The sequence below is a fragment of the Pongo abelii genome, chromosome 1, assembly GCF_028885655.2.
Source record: "Pongo abelii isolate AG06213 chromosome 1, NHGRI_mPonAbe1-v2.0_pri, whole genome shotgun sequence".
Classification (NCBI taxonomy): Eukaryota; Metazoa; Chordata; class Mammalia; order Primates; family Hominidae; genus Pongo; species Pongo abelii.
The window spans coordinates 76,611,543-76,636,644 of NC_071985.2; the positions used below are offsets into that span (position 1 = coordinate 76,611,543).

At 43.5% G+C, this 25,102-nt stretch overlaps 1 protein-coding gene across 9 annotated transcripts in view; it reads left to right on the plus strand.

Annotated features, from left to right (window-relative positions):
- TNFSF4 (TNF superfamily member 4) overlaps positions 1-25,102 on the plus strand; it is a 304,073-nt gene that overhangs the window by 49,930 nt on the left and 229,041 nt on the right. Inside the window, exons 3-6 of one of the 9 annotated variants that reach the window (XM_063716981.1) lie at positions 8,854-9,026; positions 15,092-15,261; positions 16,163-20,081; positions 24,805-24,935. The exons of 5 other annotated variants lie outside the window; for them this stretch is intronic. The gene's annotated coding sequence lies outside the window, so the exon portion shown is untranslated. Of the gene's footprint in view, positions 1-3,576; positions 7,259-8,853; positions 9,684-15,091; positions 15,262-16,162; positions 24,936-25,102 lie in introns of those variants that run through there. 3 more of the 9 variants (XR_010137658.1, XR_010137664.1, XR_010137660.1) reach the window with 3 other exon arrangements.

Sequence of the window (25,102 nt, forward strand, 5' to 3'; positions counted from 1 at the left end):
AAAAATCTCATGTCTCTCTTTTTTCCCGATGACATTCTTTACACTGTCAGTGTAGTTTCTGAACTTAGTTGCAGTCTGTAAGAGAGGGTTTCTTGACTTCATCACTATCGAAGTTTTGTACCAGGTAATTCTTTGTTGTCGGGTCAGGGGGTGGGGGGCTCTCCCGTGCATTGTGGAATGTTTAGCAGCATCCTGGTCTCTACCCACTAAATGCCAGTAGCAGCCACTCCCCAGTTGTGACAATCAAAAGTATCTCCAGACATTGCCAAATATCCTTTGGGAGGGTAGGGAAAAATCATCCCTGGTTGAGAACCACAGCTGTAGACTAACCATCAGTTATTCTGAAAGGTTATCTGTCCACAGCCTTTAACGTTTCAAGTGCTAATCCATTGACCATGAGACCTAGGCCATTCACTATGACTATTGTATTGATTTTTTGTTGGTGCTATGACAAATTACTACAAATGTAGTGGCTTAAACAATACAAATTTATTATCATAGTTCTGAAGGTGACAAGTCCAGATTGGGTTTCACAGGGCTAAAATCAAAGCATCAGGAGGGCTGTGTTCCTCCTGCATGGCGTTTTTCTTCATCTTCAGAGCCTACACTATAGCATCTTCCAGTCTCTCTCTCTCTGACTGTCTTGCATCCCCCTTATAAGAACCCATGGGAGCTGTGCACAGTGGCTCATGCCAGTAATCCTAACACTTCGGGAGGCTGATGCAGGAGGATCATTTGAGCCCAGGAGTTTGAGAGCAGCCCTGGCAATATAGCAAGACCTTGTCTCTACAAAAAAATGAAAAAATCTGCTGGGTGTGGTGGTGTGCACCTGTAGTCCCAGCTACTCAGGGGGCCGAGTTGGGAGAATTGCTTGAGCCCGGGAGGTTGAGGCTGCAGTGAGCTGTGTTGTGCCACTGCACTCTAGCCTGGGTGACAGAGCAAGACCCTGTCTCAAAGTAAAATAAAAATTTAAAAAATGAACCCATGGGATTACATTGGGCCCACCGAATAATCCAGAATAATCTCTCTATTTAAAAGTCTTTTATTTAATCATAGTTGCAAAGTCCCTTTGACCATGTAAAGTAGCACATTTACAGGTTCTGGGGATTAGAATGTTAAAGCTCAGAAAACAACACTCCTAAGTATGGCATTTTGACATGCTGAGTATTTTGAACTAAAGAAGCAGCCATGGAAACAAGGTATCTCTGACCACCTCCTGCCCGCTGTCTCTTGCCTATCTGCCTCTCCTGAAACACAGGGAGGAACTTTTTCTGAAGTTCCCATATCTGACAAAGGGAAGCACTTTTTCTGAAGTTTCCGTGTCTGACTAAGGGAAGCTCCTCCAGAAGGAAGCAACTGACTTGAGCCCCACTCCCTATAATCTCATCAAACAGGGAAGACTGACTCGAAGGAAGGAACGTTAGAGTTGACGCCACACCCATAGCCCAGATGAATTTTGTTCCAGGTTATTATCTGAGTATATAAACTTCTATTGATACAGCACGTTGGATTATTGGGTACTCACTTTCCTGTGATGCTCCATGCACTTGATAAGTCTGTATGCCTTTTCTCCAGTTAATCAGTCTATTATCAGTTCATTTTGAAGACTCAAACCTCAACAGGGGAGAGAAAGAGTTCTCTTGCCCCAGTAAGGACTTTCACATCTTTTGGGGACCATATCCACGTAACTGAGGCCAGAATGTGTGAAAAATTCATCAAGAGATTTACAAGGAATGAATGCAAGTTGTAGAATGTGGGAACAGTCCATGGTTTGGTCACAGTGTCCAGGCTCATCCTCTAGTTCATAGAACCACCTCTAGTTCTAGTTCATAGAACCACCTGGAACATACAAAGGCTGTGTGTGCATTAACCATTTACTCTATCATGTTTCTTTCTTGAACAGGGCTGAATTTTTAACTGCCTGATGTCTGTTTTTATGATTGCTGGCTCCTCCAACTGTGTCCCAAACAGATTCATTGACTTTGCTTCTAAATCTGCTCTTCCCCATATCGCTAGTTGTGTTAATGGCTTTGCCATCTTCCTAGAGCCAGATTTCAACCTCATTCTTTGCCTCATCTAACATACAATTATTTGCTAAATCCTGGGGATTCCATTTCCATGGGAGCTTTTCAATCTATCCTTTCTTCCCTATTCCCAGTGCTATTCTCTTATTTCAGGCCTCGAGTTGCTTTTTATGGATTATGAAATAGTCTTTCTAAATGACCCCCTAGCCAGTCTCCATAGCTTGTTTTTCCTCTTCTGTCAATGGTCACACAGAAACAGCTATTCTTAAGGAGCACTCTAAGTCAGTAATACCCTTAACCCTCAAACCACTCCCTGAGCTGCACTGAGCCAAGTGTAAGCCAGAGGGCAGAAGTTCAAATTCACAATCTATAAAAAAATACCAAGACATCATCAAAAATCAAATCCACAGGGAACTTTTGTACCCAGTTAAAAGAAAGGAGAGGACTCAGATTAGCCACAGGGTCATATGTGGCTGGGTGGAATATTGACAATTCCTGGGACAGTGGAGGAAAGGCTAGGAGTCATTGTATGACTCAATGCTCAACCTCTCCTTTGAAAAACTTGAATATTTAAAGAATAAGAAATATTTAAAGAATCTCTGATTGAAGGGGTGCCACCTTATTGCATGCCTGAAAATCCACCTGTCTGGTCCCATTCTTCAGATGAAGCAACTGAGGCTCAAAGGATTTAAGTAATTTGCCTGAGGTCACGTAGACAGTAAGTGGCAGAATTGGAATTCTGTTTTAGGAATTCAAAGTTTCATATTCTTTCCACTGTATGACCCGGTTTCATCCACATTTGCAACCTCATTTTCCATTCTTTTCTTTTTATCTTAATGTTGCAGTAAAACCAAATTCCTCACTTTTTTTTTGGGACCTGGAACTTCTCCTCCTTTGTATCTTTTCTCATGTGGTTCCCTCTGCCTAGATGGCCCAGAACCTATCTTAAGCCATGAAAATTGTACCCTTGAAAATCCAGCATCAACAGCATTGCTTCCAGGAAGGGAATGGCCAGTTTCTCTCTGACTTTATTGCACCTCTTTCATAAGAACTCATAGAATAACATTGGGCCCACCGGCCCACCAAGATCCCTGCTTTGAAGTGGTAAGCACTAGTAGCAGCTCATAGCTTGTTTATGGCTGTTTCCAGTTTGTGCCTTTCATTATAGATAGTTACGCATAGGTCTTCCTCTTTTAGTGAACACATTGTCCATGAGGGAAGAGCTGTGTTTGATTCATCTTTATGCTTCCCATAGAGTCTTGCCCATGAGAAGCACTCAAAATATGTAAAGAGAAGAAATACTTTGTCCAGAATTGTGTATTTCTTTCTGGTGTGGTCTGAATGTGTTCCCCCAAGTTCATATGTTAAAACTTAATCACCAAGGTGATAGTGTTAAGATGACAGGCCTAAGTCCTGAGAGCAGAGCCTTCCTGGATGGAATTAGGGTCCTTACAAAAGAGCTTGAGGGAGTGTTTGTTCTTTTCTGTTCTTCTGCCATGAGGATACAGCATTCACCCCCCTTTTTGCCCTTCTGTCCCTCCTACCATATCAGGACACAGTGTTTAAGGTACCTCCTTGGAAGCAGAGACCAGGCCCTTTCCAGCCACCAAAACTGCTGGCACCTTGATCTTGGATTTCCCAGCCTCCAGAACTGTGAGAAATAAATTTTTTATTGTTAACAAATTACCCAGTCTCAGGTGTTTTGTTACAGTGGCATAAACAGACGAAGACACTCTCTAATTATAAAGGATTTGCTAAGGATAATATTAAAGGCAGAGACATAGAAGATAGGCATAGTTTTGGTTCACTTTGCTTCTGTGTCTTTGTACAAATTGTTACTTCTCCATCACCAGTGGGATGTTCTCCTTCCTACCCCATATACTTCCACCAGTTCACAGCTACCAGTTTCTTCAAGACCTGGCTCAAAGCCTAGTCCTTCCTAGGGGACTTCTTTCCTGAGTCCAGACCACTGCAGTCGCCCCTTTATCCAGTGGTCACAAGGCATCCACACAGGCTGACAGTTGCTACTTGATCATTATCACCAGTCATCAAGCTGTTATTGTACTTGGTATATGAAAGGCTCTATGTCATGTGCTGTGGGGGAGGGAGGGAGAGCTTTGCAGAGGAGGTGGGATTCAAGCAGGGTCTTGAAGGCTGTGTTTTAATTAAAGAGGTGGAAAAGAAGGGGAATAAAATAATGCACAACATTGAAGATCAACTTCTACTCTTCTTGTTATTGGCTATATAATTTTGAGAAAAATCCTTTAATCCCTTTGGAAATCCATTTTCTCATATGTAAGGTGGGAATAATAAAATCTATTATTTTAGATTTAGGGAGGGTGCTTATGAGGATCAATGTGAAAGCCCCATTATTGGTGAGAATGAATTTCTTTGTAAGTGGTATTAATAACTTAATTAAGATTTAACATGTAAAGAGGCTGAGGCAGGAGAATCACTTGAACCTGGGAGGCGGAGGTTGCAGTTAGCCGAGATCGCACCACTGCACTCCAGCGTGGGCGACAGAGGGAGACTCCGTCTAAAAAAAAAAATCATATATAGATATATATGTATATATATATGTAACATGTAACATCTCTTCAGTGGTTAACATGAAGCTGACAAACCTCCTTTCTCCACGACATCAACTCTCTCATCTGGTGGTGTCCACCGTCTTACTCCTGTTGGTTGAAGATGGAAGAAGTCTTGCATTTGTACTTCCTTATGCAGGGGCCCACAGATGGGTGTTCTGTCATTCCAGTAACTTTACATTGCTTAGTAATTGGCTGGTTTTCCAAAAAGAATTGTCTCCCCCTCCTCTGCACACACTTTGTTGTTTTAAGTCTGCACCTTTGCTTGCTGTTGCCTCCACTGCTTGGAATGTGCCATCTTCTCAGCCTCAGCCTGGTCAGCAGTTACTGGGTCAGTAAGAGTCAGCTGAGGTCTCACTCTGCGAAGTTTCCCTGACCTCATTTTGACCTCCTATACTGGCCAAGGTTCCCCTTTTCTGTACTCCCATGCTGTACTGGGCATTGCTCTCTCCAGTGCACAGTTATCACACCATACTACAAAGACCTGCCTCTCTCACTGGGCTCCCCATCCCTTTAAGGCTGGCACATCGCACTCACTCATGACATGGTTGTTGAATGAACGAATGGCCTTTCTCCATTCTCTCCCAGTCCTATTTTTTTTTACTCTGGGCACCACCATTCCTACTCTCTCATTCTGCATTGTTTTTGGCTTGTTAGTTATTAATGCAAAGCCATTTCTGGGTCTGGCCATTAGTAATGTCTGTAGGTGTTAATAATAACGCTAGCTCACATCTACTGAGCACTTACTATTTGGCTGGCACTGTTCTAAGCACTTTGCATGTTTAAACTCCTTTAAATGTTCCTTTGTTGCCGCTTTTTTTCTGCTAGGGACTAACCTTGACATTGTAGGGGAGAGGTGTTCTGGTATAGCTGTGGGACTGTAACATGGCTTTATTTTCCTATTATGTGCAGGACAGTAAATCCTGCAGTGGAATACAAGTTGACTAAGTCTGTCATCATTCAAATATTGGAAGATATGGCTGGGAAAAAACCAACAACAAAAAGTTTTGATATCCTCATAGTGCAATGACATTACAGTTTTATTTTGTTTTGTTTTTTTCTTTATGTGTAGTTTTAAATTACTGTATTATGTTTCAGGTAATTAAGCCAGAAGAACACATTGGGATGGACTGTTGTATTTACATTTCAGTTTACTAGAGGTAGCCTTGAAATAGTTACAAAAATATGAATATCAGTGTGGAAAAAAATAAGGGGGATTTTCATTTTTTTTTCCAAAAACGGTAAATTGGCAAGGAAGACAGGTATGGGAAAATCAGTCATGAGAATTTGTCTTTCAGTGACTCTTTCTTGGCTGGGAAGAAAAGCTTTTCTTCTGTTTAGTTGAGAACAGTGACAAGGATTATTTTACTTGAGGATGGCAGATTATTTTACCAGCAGCTGGCAGATGAGAAGAATTCACTAGACAACAAGGAGGGGCAGTATGGTATGGAGGGAACCTGGTTCGGAGGGTCTGGGGTTCACAGCTCCACAGTGCTGCTTACCAGCTCTTAGCCTTCATTACATTGCTTAGCTTCCTGGAGGTTCAGTTTCCTTATCCATAAAATGGGGGTCAGGTTGCCAAATTTATCAAATAAGAATCTAGGATGTCCAGTTAAAGCTGAATTTCAGATAATTATTTTTTAGTGTAAATATGTCCCATAAAATATTTATGCCCCATGCAATAACTATGTCCCTAATGGTGCATGGGACATATGCTAAAACATTATTTGTTGTTTATCTGAAATTCAAATTTAACTGTGCGGCCTATATTTTTTCTGGCAACCCTAAATGTGGGCAGGGGCAGTGGTGGTGACACGAGTAATTATCTTGTAGGGGTGGTGTGAGGATAAAATAATACCGCAGTTAGGTTTTATCACAGTGTGTAGTCTGTGTGTAGTCAACACATAACTATAAGTAGTGACTGTAACATAACTGTAACTGGTATATAGTAAAAAACAAATAGATATTATTAGTATAATAGTTATTATTAATACAGGGAGCCTTTGGGGAAAAGTTTCTGACTCTAAATTAAGGAAAGGTAAATTATGATCAAGATCTGGGAATAAGATTTAGACTTACACAGTAATAATTTGAGGAAGAGAAAGACTTAGTAAATTAGTTATGTAATTATATAATTAACAACTTGGGAGGTTTTCTTTAAACGTTTATTCCCTAGGGCATCATCTTTAAATTATATTTAGTTTTTGCTAAGTTGACCAGTTTGTGGTTTTAAGTGTTTACTTTCTTTTCTTTTGAAATGTAGGGAAAGCATATTTGACATCATCTTAAAGAAATTATGTAGCCGTATAAAACCGGAGGGTAGGGTCTACTGGCAAGGAAAAAAAAAGGCCTTTACTGCCACCTGGTGGCCATATTCTTTAACTGCAATATGCCTAAGTGAGACTGGAAAGGAAAGCGTTGGAAAACATGCTAAACCCAGAGGGCACCAAGGCTGTGTCATGACAGTAAGAGCCGTGAACTACTGTGTCCTTTCCCTCAGTTCTCAATCTCTCACAGCTTGAGGCTTGAGAATTAGCAGCTGGCTACGAGAGGTGGAGGAGAGAAAATGGTGAAGTCCATGCCTTCCTCCTTGGTACCGAGTTTCCAAACCTGAAGTGAAGGCGTCTGAGAGGGGAGAAGCTTCAGGTTGAGTAGACTGTTTTTTACTTTTTTGTTTGTTTGTTTGTTTTAAAGAGCCTCCTTATTTAATGGCTCAGAGTGGCTAGAAAATCTGTGGTATTTGTTGGCTTTCATCTCAAGTGCAGGGACAAGGCAAATCCAGAGAGAGGAGTTGAAAGGACAAAGAAAAAAGAAAAAAAAATTGCTTTTTACGTGCATTTTGCTGCATGCAGCTCACTCAATAAACATGCGTTAAATGCATAAATATATCATGAGGTGAAAATCGGGGGAAAGGCAATGCATTGATGCTGATAGAGGACAGGCAAACTGCATTCCATTTGGACTGCAGCCTCTCATCACCCCTCACCACAAAAACTAAGGTCAAAATCAGGGAGGGAGTCCAGGGTAAAGTTATCAGTAGAGTCAGCTCTAGGAGCTATAGTTAATCTATTTTTAAAAATCTTAAAAAACCCATAAGTCCATTATAGCAGGGACATAAAGCAGTCCTAGCCTCCTGACCCTGACTCAGCCATGGCAATTAGGGCCGCTTCCTTTTATTCTCCTTTGTGTCGTCATGGGTCTTTCCAAGCCCTGCAGGGAAGGGTGGAAGCTGGTTCCATCAGTGCCTCTCCCCCAGCTTCCACCCTCCTCTCTCTTCTGTGACCTCTCAGTTGTCCTTCTCTGTACCCCAAATCATGCCTGTCTTAGTCCATTGCTGTAACAGAATTCTACACACTGGATCATTTATAAAGACAAGAAATTTATTGCTTACAGTTCTGGAGGTTGGGAAGTCCAAGCACATGGTGCTGGCATTTGGTGAAGGCCTTCTTGCTGCATCCTCACGTGGCAGAGGGCATCACATGGCAAGGGGGCAAGAGCAGGCTTGTCCACTTGGGTTACTCTAACTCTTCTTTTTTTTTTTTTTTTTTTTGAGACAGAGTCTCGCTCTGTCACCCAGGCTGGAGTGCAGTGGTGTGATCTCGGCTCACTGCAAGCTCCACCTCCCAGGTTCAGGCCACTCTCCTGCCTCAGCCTCCCAAGTAGCTGGCTAATTTTTTTGTATTTCTTTGGTAGAGACGGGGTTTCGCCGTATTAGCCAGGATGGTCTCGATCTCCTGACCTCGTGATCCGCCCGCCTTGGCCTCCCAAAGTGCTGGGATTACAGGTGTGAGCCATAGCACCCGGCTAGGTTACTCTAACTCTTCTTATAAAGCCACCAGCCCCACTGTGGAGGCCACACACTCATGGCCTTATTTAATCCTAATTCCCTCCCAAAGGCCCTACCTCCAAATGTCATCGATATGTGAATTTGGGAATTAAGTTTCTGGCACATGAAATTTGGGGGACACATTCAAACCATAGCAATGCTTAACCTTAGAATACTGCCTGGCATCTGCCCAGGCTTCCACAGCCACTACTTCTGGGACATGTTAGGATCTCTATTTACATGTAAGGCTTGCCATGGCCATTACACATCAGTGAGTCAGTGTAGGGTCCTGGTGGAAGCCCGGTCTTGGAGTCCCTCCATTATGTTTGCTACCCTGGCTCTCCACCTTCAATTTCTGGCTTCTCATTTTGGACTATGATGATTTTCTTGTTGTTAATTTTTTTTTTTTTTTTAGTATGAAAGTTTTCAAGACGCCTACAAGTGGAAAATGCACTCCTCCCAGCCAAATCAAGCTTCGCCAGATTCCTTACAGCTGTGTGCAGTGAAATGACTAATGAAAGAGCCCTCTGCTGCTGGTGGAACTTTCACATATGGCACTGTTATGCCACTCAGCAGGACCCGACCCTGGTATTTACATATTGGATGTCACCCCAAAAGCCCCTGACCAGGGGGTTTCCGGGATGTAATAAGAATGCCACTCTGGGCTTTGGAAGGTGCACCGTATGCACACCCATACTATAGGGCAGGGGTTAGCATTTCAGACCCCTGTTCCTCCCTTGACAAGCAAGTGCTTTTCTCCAGGGAAGACGTTCGGGTTCATTCATAGATCCATTGTTGCCGTGGGCAGCTCAGTAACAATAGCTCTGCTGCCTACCAGCTGCTGGTGGAGGTGTTGAGAATACCTAGATGAGGAAGTCAGGGCCCCTGCGTGCTTCAGCAGAGCTGGATGCCTGGCATGGCAATCAATGGACACAAACCTTTGGATAATTTCCATCCTTGGCGGTGTGTTCTGTAGCATAGGTGTGAAGTGGGTGCTCTGGGAGCTCAGAAGAGGGGCTCTTCTCTTAATTTATGGGTGGCCAGGGAAGGCTTCCTGGAGCTCAAATGACTGAGTGGAGTCTTCAACATTAAAAAAAAAAAAAAAAAAAAAAAGTGCTTCCCTCCCACCCCTAGTTAAAAAGGTAATACACCTCATTGAAATAATTTAAACTTTACAGAAATGTGTTCCTTTAAAGTTCAGAGAGTAAAGAGGAAGTAATAAAGCTCAAATAGTAGAATTTCTAATTAACTGGAGCCTGTAGCTTTCTTCCTGAAAAGGGAGTGGTGTATGTGCATGTGTGAGTGTGTGTAGGTGAATCTGTAAAGGATGGAGTAGTACTAAAAAGAGGGAGGTGAAGACCGAGGTGATATCTCATCTTTGTGCCCTGAACCTCTTTGTTATCATGTCAGGCAATGAGAGAAATCAGTACTCACCCTCCATGGGACTCTGGCTTTTTCAAACTTGGTTTTCTAGGTTTTGGTCTTGGTTATTGATGGCTTGTAACTTCAGAGTCTCATTGCTGGCCATGCTTCCACGTGGTTTATTAAGATGTTTTCCTAAACAAAATTGATCTCTCCCTAAAAAAATTACAGGTCTATCTCTAAGATGTTAACGATATTTAACCTGCTCCAATGCCAATAAGAGTTCTTGTTTATTGAGGACTTTTTTTGCATCAGCTATGTGCTAAGAGCTTTACATTTGTTACCTCATAACATCAACCCTCACACGAACCTTATGAAGTGGGTATTTCATTATTCCCACATCCCAGATAAGGAAGCTAGGATTATTATTGCTGCACCCACATAGCCGATAATCAGTGGGGCTTGGCCCCAAACCCAGGTCTCTCTGACTCCTGGGTCTATGCTCACGAATGCACTATTCCTCTGCATTGTTTCTCAAAAATATTTGGCTACAGGAACATTTTCAAAAGTGAGCACCACTTACCTCTTAGTACTGTTACTAGCATTCCGTGGGAGACAATTTGGGAAATACTGCCCCAGGAAAATACTGCCCTGTCTTTAAAATAGAGATAATAATACAATCTCCATGTTGTGATGAGTAAAAGACATTTCAGGAAATGGGTGCTGAGGATACTTACCTTCCACCAGGAATGTGTGTGTGCTTTAAAAATAACATCTGTGGCCCGGCACAATGGCTCACAACTGTAATCCCAGCACTTTGGGAGGCTGAGGCAGGTGGATCGCTTGAGTCTAGGAGTTTGAGATCAGCCTAGGCAACACGGCGAAACCCTGTCTCTACTAAAAATACAAAAATTAGCCGGGCATGCTGGCACATGTCTGTGGTCCCAGCAATTCAGGAGGCTGAGGTTGCAGTGAGCCAAAATGACATCACTGCACTCCAGCCTGGGCAACAGAGTGAGACCTTCTCTCTCTCTCTCAAAAATAAATAAATAAATAAATAAATAAATAAATAAATAAATAAGTAAAAATAAAAAAATAACATTTATAATGTCCTCAGTGAAAGGAAGCAGTGTTTTGGCCAGGATGATAATGAAGATATTGTTACTGGGCTGGGAGAACCTTGGGCCCTGTTGGGGAGGGCCCTGTAAGCTGCCACTGCCCACCCTCAACAGGTGCCCCTTTGGTCCCCTTCCCTCTCCTCTGCCCTCTGGTTCTCTCCGTCATCCCTCTGTAGCGCTTGTCTTTGTTCAGGAAGATGCTCCATTTGCCTGTCTCTGGGCAGGGGACTTGCTTTAAACCACGCTGCTGCCTACTCAGGCCAGCCCAGGATGTCTCCTTTGCAAATTTGGACTGTGTTCTGAGCCCCAGCTATAGGCCAGGAGGCTGTGACATATTGGGCAGACCACCCACAGCCCAGCTGCTGCCACTGCTTAGCCTACATGTGCTCAGAGAGCTACACTATCACCACCCACCACGTCTCACCGACAGACCCTGCCTTTAGACACAAGGACCAACCTAGGATAGCCTGGGTTGGCCCTACCTCCCTGGGCATTGATTTGGACAGCTCACCAACTCCCAAAGGAGCCAATCTTTTGGCCTGGTTGGCTCCCAACCTACTCCCTGCCCCATCGGTTTGCTGCAGGGGCCTGGTGGACCTGGCAGTCCCACATCATGACATTCCTTTTCTTCCATGCACCAGTTTTGCGCAGCTGTCATTTTTATTTCATAATTTTATCAGTCCCACAGTTATGCACATTTAGGCAAAAATACTATGAACAAAACAGACAAACAAAAACAGGCCCTCAACCCAGCTCCTGAATACCAGTTAGAAAGAGCATTTGCATTCTTCTCAGTAAATATCAAGCATACTAAAAAAGAAAACAAATTATTTCACTTAAGTTCTTACTTGCACCTGTGAGGGAGCCATTGTTACTGTCATTTCATGCATGGAAAGGCTGAGGGACACAGAGGTTAGCTGATTTGCCTAACGTCGCAGAGATGAGAGCACCAAAGTCAGGGCCAGAATAATTATCCAGTGTTTGTCCCTTTGCCAAGTGCTGCCCCTTGGACTTGGGGCCCTCAAGCCATCAAGACTGGGGCCCTTTGCTCCTGGAGTGTCCCAAATTGATAGTGTAAGGGTGGTTCCGATTGAGTCTGACATGCTTCTAGGAACCCTCTGTTTTCTTCGCTTTATTCTCTTCTATCTTCCTTTTCCTAAGGCTCATCCCACTGTCTATTCTTCATAGGCTTCAAGGTGCTCTTTGACTTTTCTCTGTAGCTAGGCCATGGGACTTTTAGGTGTCACCCATCCTCCCAACCACTCACTTGCCTCTTGACAGTGCATCAGCTGAAGCACAACTATGTGTTGGGGAGATATGTAAGGAGAAATGTGAGACGTGGTCTTGCCCCTAATAAACTGTTAAAGAAAAATTATCCTGATATCTGTGAAAAACAGTAACGAAGACTTTATTCAAGACTATTTCAATAAAGGTCATGATTATTGCAATAGGTAAGAGGATCGAAACCCAAATACATCAGGGATAAGGGGGGATTTACAGCCAATGAGCATGGTCGGGGAGTGGATGGAAAATTACTAACAGGAACTTGATTAGGTGGAGGAAGAGGAGCTTGATTGGATGTTGAGGGTGAGAGAATCTCAGTAAATGGACTTAACAAGATTCATTGCCAAAACTGGGCTCATCAGGTCAAGGACAAGGCCTAGTTGAGAAGAAGGCTGAAGGGGAACCTGACTAAAGTTTGGTCAAGGAGGGAGTCCTTGTCAGCACTCACAAAGTCATATGAGAGTCAGGACCCGAACGCAGGACCCAAGGTGCTACGAGGCAGTGATGTGCCAGCCATGGCACGGCTGGAGCTTGGAGAGGAGCCAGTGGATATATCTGGGTTATTCCATCCCTTGGCTCCAGGGCTGACTGGCAGACAGTCACACTGGCTTCATCTCAGGTTCATTCATTTCTCACTGCTCTGTGATACACCATACTTTTCTTCTGCTTCGTACTTTGAAGCTTGAATTTCCAGGATTTGATAAGAAAGACTGAAAACCATAAGCAGACTGAAAAATGCCAAGGCTTTATCTAGATCTTGGACAAGAACTTTAACCTCATGTTTCTTGTTTGCAATATTGGGACAATACTTGTTACAGATTGAATTGCATCCCCCAATAATTCATTTATTGACTTAACCTGCAGTGTGACTGTATTTGGAAACAGGGCCTCTAAGAAGGTAACGGTTAAATGAGCTCATAGAAGGTGGGGCCCTAATCTGGTGTCCTTGTAAGAAGAGGAAGAGATACCAGAGATCTTTTCCTCTCTGCACACACAGAGGAAAGGCCATGCAAAGACACAGTGAGAAGGTGGACGTCTGCAAGCTAGGAAGGGAGGTTTTACCAGAAATAGAATTTTCTGGCATCTTGACCTTAGACTTCTTGCCTCCAGAACTGTGAGAAAATAAAAATGTCTGTGGTTTAAGCCCTCCAGTCTGTGGTACTTTGTGATGGCAGCCTGAGCACACTAGTATAATACCTATTCTGTGGGTTTACGGTGAGAACGAAACATAAGGTGAGTTGAAGACCTAACTGCAATTCACACATGTTGGCTTGTCCCCCTTTCCTCCTGTCAGGTGATTTGTGGGGTGTTAAGGGTCTTTTGCCAGCAGACACCTTCCTTGTGACCATATGATGGTGTGGAAAATTCACACAGTAGAAGCATTCTTTTGGATTCAGGCTTTGCTTCTCTGTATAAACTAAAAGCGGGAATTTTCTGAAAGCATGTTATTATCAGTTAGGATTCCTGGTTTCAAGCAGTGTACATGAATTGGCTGGTTTAGGCCAAAAAGGAACTATTGAAAGGATATAGACTGGGGTACAGGATTGGCAGGAAGGAGGGAGGATCAGATGTGGGGCCTGCCAGCTGGCAAAAGGGCCAAACATCACACCTTGGAATGGGGTGTGAGGACTGCAAGGCTATGCTGCTGGGTGCCGGCTGCTGCTGCTTGCTCCTCTGACCCTGTGAACACTGGCCTGCTGTGACACTGCTGGACTAGACTCTTCTATGACCGAGTCCTCCACACCGATGTGCCCTGTGGTCTCTGTGGTTCTGGAGTGCTGCTGTCTCCTTGGCTGAGCTTAGATCGTGAACACTGGCATTTTCAGCGCTGAGAGTGGGAGGCAACTCTGCCTCCTGTCAAGATTCATAAGGTGGGGAACTTCCCCAAACAATTAAAAGCAGGCTCAAAATGCCAGATGGTCAAAAAGAAAAACAAGTTCCCCCACAGATACAGGGAAACCTTTCAGAACCCCTGCATAGGAAGTGCAGCTTCACTCACAGGAGTGAGAACAAAGAATTGGAAAGCTGACGGCTGGTTACTCTGCATCTCTCTGCCCCTGTCTCTCTGTCTCTGTGTCTCTGTCTTTCTCTCTCTCCTGTGTTTTCCAGTTCCACTTGCTAAAGGCCCACCTCTGTCCTGACCATTAGAAATTAGTTGTCTCCCTTAGAACATCTTTTTCCTCATCTTCTGCGAATACTTCTCAATCCCCCTTGGAGATTCCCTCCTCTGTCCATTTTTGGTCTGGGTGGGCTCCATCCTCAGCCCTCGGGATGGGCCATAGGACCCCGTCCCAAGCCAATCAGCACGCTGTATTCCCTTGGATGCAGGAGTGAGTATGTGACCTAAACAGCCTGGATTCCCCGCCCCCTCTTTTTTATTGAAGTCCAACTTACCTGTTGCAAAGTGTACAAAGTGTACAACTTGATGAATTTTACATAAAATCTGTTGTATACACCTGTGGAATCATTACTGAAATTGAGATACTGATCATTTCCATCAGCCCAGCACCTCCCCTTGTAGTCCTTCTCTGTAATACTCCACTCAAAGATAATCACTATTCCGACTTCTGTTACCATTAATGGAAATTTTACCCATTTTTGAATTCTATGTGAATGGAATAATATGTAATCTTTGGTGGCCGGCTGTTGATCTTTCTCTTACTGACTTGCAGCAGTTCTTTATTTTGGATATGAGTCCTTTGCTAAATGCATATATTGCAAATATATTTTCTTAGCCCATAGTTGCATTTTGACTCTCCTAACGATGTCTTTTTAGGAATATTAGTTCAAATTGTTAGTCTTTTCTATGGTTAATGCTTTTAATTTGTTCTATTTAGAAAATCTTTCTATTTAGAAAATCTTTTAATGCTTTTAATTTGTTCTGTTTAGAAAATCTTTGCACACTCTGAGATCATGCACAAGTTAATGACTTTGAGGGACGAAGAAGTAAAATGTTTTTGTTGGATTTGAGATTGTGACGCGGTGAGGCTGAGCCAGATACGAAGACAGAAAGCAGATAGACTTGTAGGGCTGGCCTTGAGATGGGGCACTGCCACAAGGTGAGTCTGAGCTTTGCAGGCACTGTCTGTTTACTATAGTTGTGGCTGAAATCAGAGGCAGGCCAAGTGGATGAGACATGGGGCAGTTGACCTCAGAAGAGATTCCTTTAATTATTTCCTTTTTTTTTTTTCTTGAGATGGAATCTTGCTCTATTGCCAGGCTGGAGTGCAATGGCACAATCTCAGCCCACTGCAACCTCCACCTCCCAGGTTCAAGCAATTCTCCTACCTTAGCCTCCTGAGTAGCTGGGATTACAGGCGCCCACCACCATACCCAGCTAATTTTTTGTATCTTTTGTAGAGACGGGGTTTCACCGTGTTGGTGAGGCTAGTCTCGAACTCCTGACCTCGTGGTCTGCCCGCCTCGGCCTCCCAAAGTGCTGGGATTACAGGCATGAGCCACCGCACCCAGCCAACTATTTCCTTTTTAAAATTTTTTTATTTTTATTTTTTGAAAGAGTCTAACTCTTTGGCCAGGCTTGAGTGCAGTGGTGTGATCTTGGCTCACTGCAACCTCTGCCTCCTGGGTTCAAGTGATTCTCATGCTTCAGCCTCCTGAGTAGCTGGGATTACAGGTGTGTGTCACCATGTCCAGCTAATTTTTTTGTATTTTTAGTAGAGATGGAGTTTTGCCATGTTGGCCAGGCTGATCTCAGACTCCTGGCCTCAAGTGATCCGCCCACCTCAGCCTCCCAAAGTTCTGGAAATACAGGAGTGAGCCACTGCACTCAGCCTAACTATTTCTTGATCAAATATTTTATTGAGCTCTTATGCTGCAAGATGACATCCTCATGGAATTTATATTCTAGAAGATTTTAGAGATTATTTTAAAATACCTTCTTATAGTCCAGATTAGGAAGCCAAAGTGAAGACATGAAAAATAATTTGCTTGTCATCACAGAGCTAGGGAAGAAGCACAGCTAAACCAGAACCACAGCTGGAACCCAGGTCTCCTGGATTGAACTGTCCCCGCCCCTGCCCCTGCCCCTGACACCAGTCCAGCAAAGAAAGACCTGAGGGGTGCTGGTGATGAGTGATGGCTGCTCTGCCTCAGGCTGAAGATAGAAGCAGCCTATCTCAGGTGGGTGGAAATTTTCCTTTCTTCCTTTGGCCATGGGCAAAGTGATATGCCCTGGTCTGCAGCAGCAGAGACTTCAGGAAGCCCACACACATCAAGCGGCCAAAGCGGACCAGTGTCAGCAGGGGGAAATCAGAGGGACTTCCCCCAAGTCCTTCCTGTCAAAGAAAGAAGCATGAGAGGCCTTCATGAAGGTGAAAACCACACATTAAGGACTAGTCCAGACTGGGTACATGTCTCCCCAGTGCGGCTGCTACCCCTTGGGTTTTACCCCAGGACACTGGGTTCCGTCCTGTCATGGTGGTCAGTGCTGGAAAGCTGGGGTTTAAAGCTGTACACACAGCTTCAGGCAAGTCCTAGGCCAAAGTTGAGTCCAAGGAGCACCAAGGTCTTCTCACTAGCAGCAGGTAGGAAATGATGGACATTGGGTGATAACCTGGAGGCCAGTGACATGGTGAGACCACTTCTGACTCCCTCATTTCCCATCTCTTACATCACATCTCCACCACGTGGGCTCACTTAGACATGCTCACAACTATTAAGGTACCACTGGGGGCTTCCTATGACCAAGTCCCTTTAAATATCTTTTGAATGTTCCCTCCCATTGTGAGAGGAAGGTAGTAATAAGGTGGTAGCAAAATAGAATGTTGACACCCATTTACGACTTTTATGTGAGAAGAAGAAATGGGGAGTTGATGAGTGAGTGTATGGAGAACCAGGGAGTGAGTGAATGTGTATATATATATATATTTACTTTTCTGGGCCCCAGTAACCTTCTCCCTTGAATTCCTGTTGAACCGCAAATTTAGAGCTTCTTTGTAGGTTAGTCTGGTGATTCACTGTTGGTTTGTGGGTGTCAGACATGCAACTGTGACAGCTGTCATCATCTTCTGTTTATGCTGGATTGTGGACTTCTTAAGATCAAGGCCTGTGTCTTTTTTTATTTTTTATTTTTAAATTGAGGCAGTGTCACACTCTGTCACCCAGGCTGGAGTGCAGTGGTGCAATCACGGCTCACTGTAGCTTCAACCTCCAAGGCTCAGGTGATCCTCCCGCCTCATGTTTTGATTTTTTGTAGAGAAGAGGTCTCACTATGTTGCCCAGGCTGGTCTCAAACTCCTGGGCTCAAGTGATCCATCTACCCTGGCCTTCCAAGTTGCTGGGATTATAGGCGTGAGCCACTGCACCTGGTTTTTAAAAAAATTTAAGTTTACATTTTATTGAAGTATAATATGTATACAGAAAAGAGTACAAACCCTGAATGCAGCAGGCGGGTGTACGTGTACATAAAGGACTTACACCCTTGCACTCAGAGCCTAGAGCAGGAAGCATGGAGAGCTGCGGGAGCTCCTCAGGGCTTACTGCCAGCCACCACTTCCCCTTCATCCTCCTGCCAGCGTAACCACTGCCTGCACTTCTCACACTGTAGATTAGATTTGCATGTGTGAGTGATATGTTTATGCCGGAAAAGAATACTTGATTTTTAAGAAACCTTATAAATCACTAAAAGCAAATGTCTTTCAGGGAATACACAATAGTTCAGTTATAAATTCTGTAGTCTTGGGCCTTACCTTAAAAAGTTTGATGCCTTCCATTTAATTTTTTCTTCTTATTTTGAAATAATTTCAATCTTAAAGAAAACTGGCAAGAATAGTATAATGACTTTTTTTTCTGAACTGTTGGAGAGGAAATTATTGACATGATGCCATATCACTTTAATATTTGAATGTATCATTCCTGGACCCAAGGACATTCTTCTATATAACAATAATACAACTGTCAAAGTTATAAAAGTATTAATAACATTAATACATTACTAACATCGAATCTGCAGACACCATTCCAGTTTCCCCAGCTGTCCCAATAAATGTGATTATCGCAGAAGTCCAGGATCGAGCACTGCATTTGGTTGTTGTGCCTCTTTGACCCTCTCAGAGTAGGGGAGTTCCTCAGTCTTTCCTTGATTCCATGACTTCACATTTTAGTAGATTACAGTTATTCTGTGGAATGCTCCTTAATTTGAGTTTGTCTCATATTTCCTCAGAATTAGATTTAGTTAATGCTTTTCATTTTTGGTAGGAATAGCAGAGAAGTGATGCTGTGTATGGTCTTCTCATTGCATCCTATAGGTGATGCACAATTTCAATTTGTCTTATTAATGGTGATGTTCACTTTGATCACTTAAGAGGTGTCTGCCAGTCCTCTTTACTGTAAAATTATTATTTTTTAAAAAAATTTGTAAATATTTTATGGAAGGTACTTTGAGACTATTTAAATATCCCATTCTGGCCAGGTGCAGTGGCTCATCCCTGTAATCCCAACTCTTTGTGAGGCCAAGGAGGTGGATCACTTTAGGCCAGGAGTTTGAGACCAGCCTGGGAAACATGGTGAAACCCCCCATCTCTACTAAAAATACAAAATTTACCCAGGCATGGTGGCGCATGCCTGTAGTCCCAGCTACTCGGTAGGCTAAGGTGGGAGAATCATCTGGGCCTGGGAAGTTGAGGCTGCAGTGATCGAGCCACTGCACTCCAGCCTGAGTGACAGGAGTGAGACCCTGTCTCAAAAGAAAAAAAACAACAACTCCATTCTGCATGAAATGTTCATTCATTAGTTATAGCATCCATTGATATTTCTTGTCTGAAACAATACTATTATGATGGTTGCCAAGCAGTGATTTTTTAATTTAATTATGCATTCTGCATTTAATTAGTTGGCATTCTACTATAAGAAAAAACTTACTTTCTTCCTTATTAATCAATCAATTGTTTATATTAGTATGGACCCATGGAAGCTTATTTTATCTATTGGGTTCTAATCTGTTTTCATCAAATTGTTCCCAGTTTGGCCAGTGTTCCTATCATTCTTTGTACATTTTCTTGCCTGTTCCTATCATTCTTTGTACATTTCCTTGCCTTCTGGAACAACAAGATATTCCAAACTCATGTTGTAATTTTCCTGCCATTTCTCCTGAGGGGCCTGGCTCCTTTTCGTGGAAAATGGTATTTAGAAGTTGTCTTAGTCTGTTTGGGTTGCTGTAACAAATACCATAGACTGGTTAGCTTATAAACAACAGAAGTGTATTTTCCACAGATCTGGAGGCTGGTAAGTTCAAGATCAGGGTGCCAACATGGTTGGGGTCTGGTGAGGGTTTGCCTGTGAGATGCAGATTGCCAACTTTCTGGCTGTGTAAGGGGCAAGGCAGCTCTCTGAGCCTCTTCTATAAGGGCATGAATCCCATACCTGGACCTCTGCCCTGATGACCTAATCACCTCCCAAAGTCCCCACCTCCTAATACCATCACTCTGGGGGTTAGGATTTAAATATATGAATTTTGTAGAGCATAAAAACTGTCAAACCATAGCAGAAATCAAAATATGGATGATAGCTGTGTTCATTGCTATTGGGATGTCTCTGCTCCCAGGCTCTCAATGTATAGAGCTAGGACACACACACACACACACACCCCCCCACACCCACACACCCATTTACATCTAGTTTTATATCTGTATATACAGGAAAGCATGAATGCGTGCTGATATTGATGATTTTAATCTAACAGCAGCACAGATTCATTCTAGTTTTCACTTTCCAGATTTGTAACTTTTGTTTTTTTTGAGGCAGAGTCTTGCTCTATCACCCAGGCTGGAGTGCAGTGGCATGATCTCAGCTCATTGCAACCTCCACTTCCCGGGCTCAAGCGATTATTCTACCTTAGCCTCCTGAGTAGCTGGGATTACAGGTATGTGCGACCACACCCAACAAATTTTTAAACTTTTTATGGAGACGGGGTTTCGTCATATCGCCTAGTGTGGTCTCAAGTGATTTGCCCACCTCGGCCTCCCAAAGTGCTGGGATTATAGTTGTGAGCCACCGCGCCTGGCCAGATTTGTAACTTCTTTTTCTGACTGTGAGAAGCTGGTTACCTTGATGTACCCTCAGGTTCTGACACTGCACACGGACTGTGCTAATATCCTCCTCATCCTTCTTGGGCCCCAACACCCCATGCTGGGCTGTTTGGTCTGCTTTGCTCCCCTCCCACACCACCTGCCTCCCCAGTGGCCACCGCCTTTGCTCCCTGCACAGCCATCAGCCTTACTCCACTCAGGTGCCAGCAGTCTGCACTGAGTGATGCAGTCACCCTTCTCATCCTGCTGCTGCTGTAATATCCTGCCTTGCCATTGCTACTGTCTCCCCATCCCCCCCAACTAGATTCCCCTCCTCGCCCTGCTCAGAACCCAGTACCACCCAACAGGCCGCTGTCACTGTTCACTTTCACTTTTACCCCACGGCCACAGGCTCTCCATTCGGAAGCTCTCCATAATTACCTCTCAGGATTCCCACACCTGGGAATTCTCCCCACGTCCCAGCTACTTTGATCAGCTCCTTCGAGTAACATTTGGACCGATTCATTCAGGACAGGAGGCAGGAAGACAGAGACTGTTGCAGGGCAATCGCCCCACTGGGCACAACAGACACAGAGCCCAGGGCCCAGGGTACTTTTAGGGTCCACGACAATGTTTTAATATTAATTGCTTTTAAATTCTGAAGAAATAGTGAATATAATAATTAAGAACATAGCAATGAATCCGACCTGAATTATATTTATCTTTAAGACAATGTAAAATAAAAATTTTAATTTTTTTAATGGAAGAAGGGGTCCATGAAGGCAAAAGTGCCTAGGACCCATGGAAGTTATAATGCAACCCTGTAATGTCTTCATTAGCTATGTAGGCCAAATTCCCTGTAGAGTTCCTGGAACATAGTAGGTATTTAATAATGTTTGTGAAATAAGTGAATAAATAAGTGGTCAAGCACTGGGGCTTATATCTCTTGTTTTTCCTATGGCAGACAAGAATACAGTAAATAATAATTAATGATGACCTGTTTACTCAAAAGAGTACTTTTTTCCCCCTAGTAGTTCAGAGCTATCCATATATTTATTCATTCATTCATTCAAATATTTATTGAGTGCCTACTACATGCCAAAGCTCTGCTTCCTTTGAGTGTGTTTGTGTGGTATTGCAGAATGTCTACCTCAGTTTTGGGAAAGCAGGGTGTGTATACAAGAATATAGCCTTGAACTAACTTGTGAAAACTGATCTGGGCCCACCCTTCTTACCAGATAACTCGAATGCACAGGGCCCACAGGTGAGAAGTGGGTGGAGATCAAACTCTAGATCCAATAACACACACCCACGTGCCATGCAGCCTTTTCTGTCCTGTTGAGATGAGCTAACTCCATATTTCGCAGTATGAGTCACAGTTGAAAATGCCTACAGCATCATAACTGGTTTAGTTCCTAGTTCTGTCAATTGCTTTTTAAACAATAATAAAATCAAATCCAATGCTCATGCTGGAAATTTGGATTTATCAATGAGGTACAATGTGAGATGCATGAGATGTTTGGGGCCAGAATTGTTTACCGTCTATTTTTATGTAATCTTTGAAAACTTGACAACTTCATTGTGCCAATCTCATTTAATTTAAACGAGTTGTACATAATTCAGACAGTGAATAAAGCTAAATTTACCTTGGTACTATGGAAAGGCACCTGGCAAAACACATTAATAATGTGTGTATACATGATCGTATAAGGAATGTTTCATATACTTAAAGTAACATCCCACTTTCAAGTGCCCTCAAATATCTTGGCACAATGGTTTCCATGTGAGCCCTTAATAGGTTCTGGCTCAGGGATTGGTAAACTGTGACCTGTGGGCCAATTCCAGCCTGCTGCCTGTTTATGTGGCCTGTGAACTAAGAATAGTTTTTACACTTTTAAGTGGTTGAAAAATAAAAGCCAAATATATTGTGATATGTGAAGATTATATTACATTCGAGTTGAAGTGCCTGTAAATAAAATTTTACTGGACCCCAGCTACACCCATTTTGTGTGTTAGTGTGGCTGCTTTTGTCTTATGAAGGCAGAGTTGAGTAGTTGCAATGGAAACCATATGGCCCACAAAGTCGAACATATTTGCAGTCTGGCCCTTTACCTTGGGACTTGCTGTTGGCTGTTTAGGTACTTGGGATACATCAGTGAGCAAAACAGATAGAAATCTCTGCCCACAGGAAAGTTACATTTAATGGGGGAAGATAGACAATGAACATAAGTAAATTATATATAGCATGTTAGAATGTGATAAATGTGATGCAAAAAAATAGAGCAGAGTAAAATGGATAGGCATTTTGGGGAAAGAAGGAAGATGTTATAGTTTAAAAGAGGGCAGTCAGGGCTGGGCGGGGTGGCTCACACTTGTAATCCCAGCACTTAGGAAGGCCCAGGCAGGTGGAACACTTGAGGTCAGGAGTTTGAGACCAGCTTGGCCAACATGGTAAAACCCCATTTCTACTAAAAATACAAAAATTATCAGAGCATGGTGGTGCATGCCTGTAATCCTAGCTACTTGGGAGGCTGAGGCAGAAGAATTGCTTGAACCTGGGAGGTCGAGGTTGGAGTGAGCTGAGATCGCGCCACTGCACTCCAGCCTGGCGACAGAGCAAGTCTCTGTCTAAAAAAAAAAAATATATATATATACGTATATCTATATGGCAGTCAGGGATGGCCTTATTGTAGAGGTGACATTTGAGCAAAGACTCGAAGTAGGCGAGGGCATGAGCCATGTGGGTGTCTGGGAAAAGCATCCCAGGCAGAGGAATAATTATAGTTCCTTATAGGGATGTTGTATGGATTCACAAAATGATACATTTAACTAAGAATAGTACCTGGTACATGGTATATTCTAAAAAAATAGTTATTTGTCTTAGCACAGCTGGCTGTAGGTGCTACTTCCCTGTCTGCAGCAGGCTGCTGCTCTGAGTTACTCCCTGTGGGTGATTCCATGGGGGTCCTGATAACTTAGTTTTATGTGTCCCAGGATTAGCTATTATCCCTGGGGCTTAGCTCTCAGGGACAGAGTTGTCCCTAGAGAATCATGGTCCCAGGAGATGTCATATCTGTGGTCTGCATAGTTATACAGATTCCAAGAGTTTGTCACCGCATGCAAGGCAAAGGGACTTGCCCCATTATCACACAATAAGTCAGCAATGGAGCTTCAATAGACACGGGGTCACGGTCTCTTGCTTCCATGTCTAGTGCTCTATGTTCCTGGACTGCATTCCACGCTCTGCAATGAGCCTGTCCTTGTACATCTTATTTCCTCTGATAGATTTTCAGGTCTCTTTGTGCCGGTATCATGTCTTATTCATTTATATTTCCCCCTTCAGGCACTAAACAAACAAACACAAAATGAAAAAATGAAAACTCTCTTTTTTTTTTTTTTTGAGACAGCGTCTCGCTCTGTCTCCCAGGCTGGAGTGCAGTGGTGCGATCTCAGCTCACTGCAACCTCCACCTCCCGGGTTCAAGTGATTCTCCTGCCTCAGCCTCCCAAGTAGCTGGGATTACAGGCGCCCACCACTGCGCCCGGCTAATTTTTGTATTTTTAGTAGAGATGGGGTTTCACCATCTTGGCCAGGCTTGTCTTGAACTCCTGACCTCATGATCCACCCGCTTTGGCCTCCCAAAGTGCTGGGATTACAGGCGTGAGCCACCGCGCCTGGCCGAAAACACTTGAAAGACTACTCAGTTGAAAGACTACTCAGGGTTTTGTTTTATGATACCATTTCAAATCTCAATTGTTATGTATGTAGATCTGTCAGAAAATGTCAGTGTGGAATTGATTGTCCTCTGTTCCCTGTGCTTACATAAAGCATGGGGAGGTAAATTATCCTACAAATTAGGGAGCTTCTAGAAAAGACCCAGACACTTACATTTTCAAACTCCTTTATGTTGCAAAGCTCCTGGAGCATAAAAATACATTTATGTGTTTGGGCCTTGATGGTCTCTGCTGGCTGGCAGTAGCATCAGGCTGCTAGATAACAGATGGCATTTCTAGGGGGAAAAAATGGCCAGATGATGCCAGACAAGCACTCAGGTATCCTTTGGCCTAGTCTGGAGTGTTCCTCAAAGTGTGGTCCATGGACCAGCAGCCTCAGTTATCACCTGAAAACTTGTTAGCAATGCAAATTCTTGGGCCAGGTGTGGTAGCTCATGCTTGTAATCCTGGCACTTTGGGAGGCTGAGGCTGGAGGGTCACTTGAGCACAGGAGTTTGAGATTAGCCTGGGCAACATAGGGAGATACCATCTCTACAAAAAATAAAAAATTAGCTGGGCATCGTGGTGAGCACCTGTGGTTCCAGCTACTCAGGCAGCTGAGGTTGGAGGATCACTTGAGCCTGGGAGGTTGAGGCTGTGGTGAGCTGTGATTGTGCCACTGCACTCCAGCCTGGATGCAGAGTGAGACCCTGTCTCAAAAAGAAAAAAAAAAAAAAAAGAAATGCAAATTCTCAGGCCTCACCTCAGACTTCCTGAATCAGAAACTCTGGGTATGAGGCTCAGGAGCCTACAAGCCCTCCAGGGGATTGTTTGAAAGCCGCTGGCTACTTTTCTGTCCTTACAGATTTCTGGCCCAAACTCACCCTTCTCTTCCATGTGCCTAAGCTATATGATGGGGTCATCAAGAAGCTTCATTTGCTGAACATGGTGATGTCCTTGAAGCAGGATTGATGAGAAATAGTGCTCTGGGGAAAGGTAAGATTTGTACCCCTTTTCCAGTTGGCTTAATACATTCCATCTGACTGATGAAGGTGGGATATATGTCAGTGTGGAGCATGGCCCAGGGCATATTACAAAATTAGATTAGGTGTGGAAATAAAGGGAACTTCAAAATCTGAAATTATTACCTCTGGTTGGGTTTT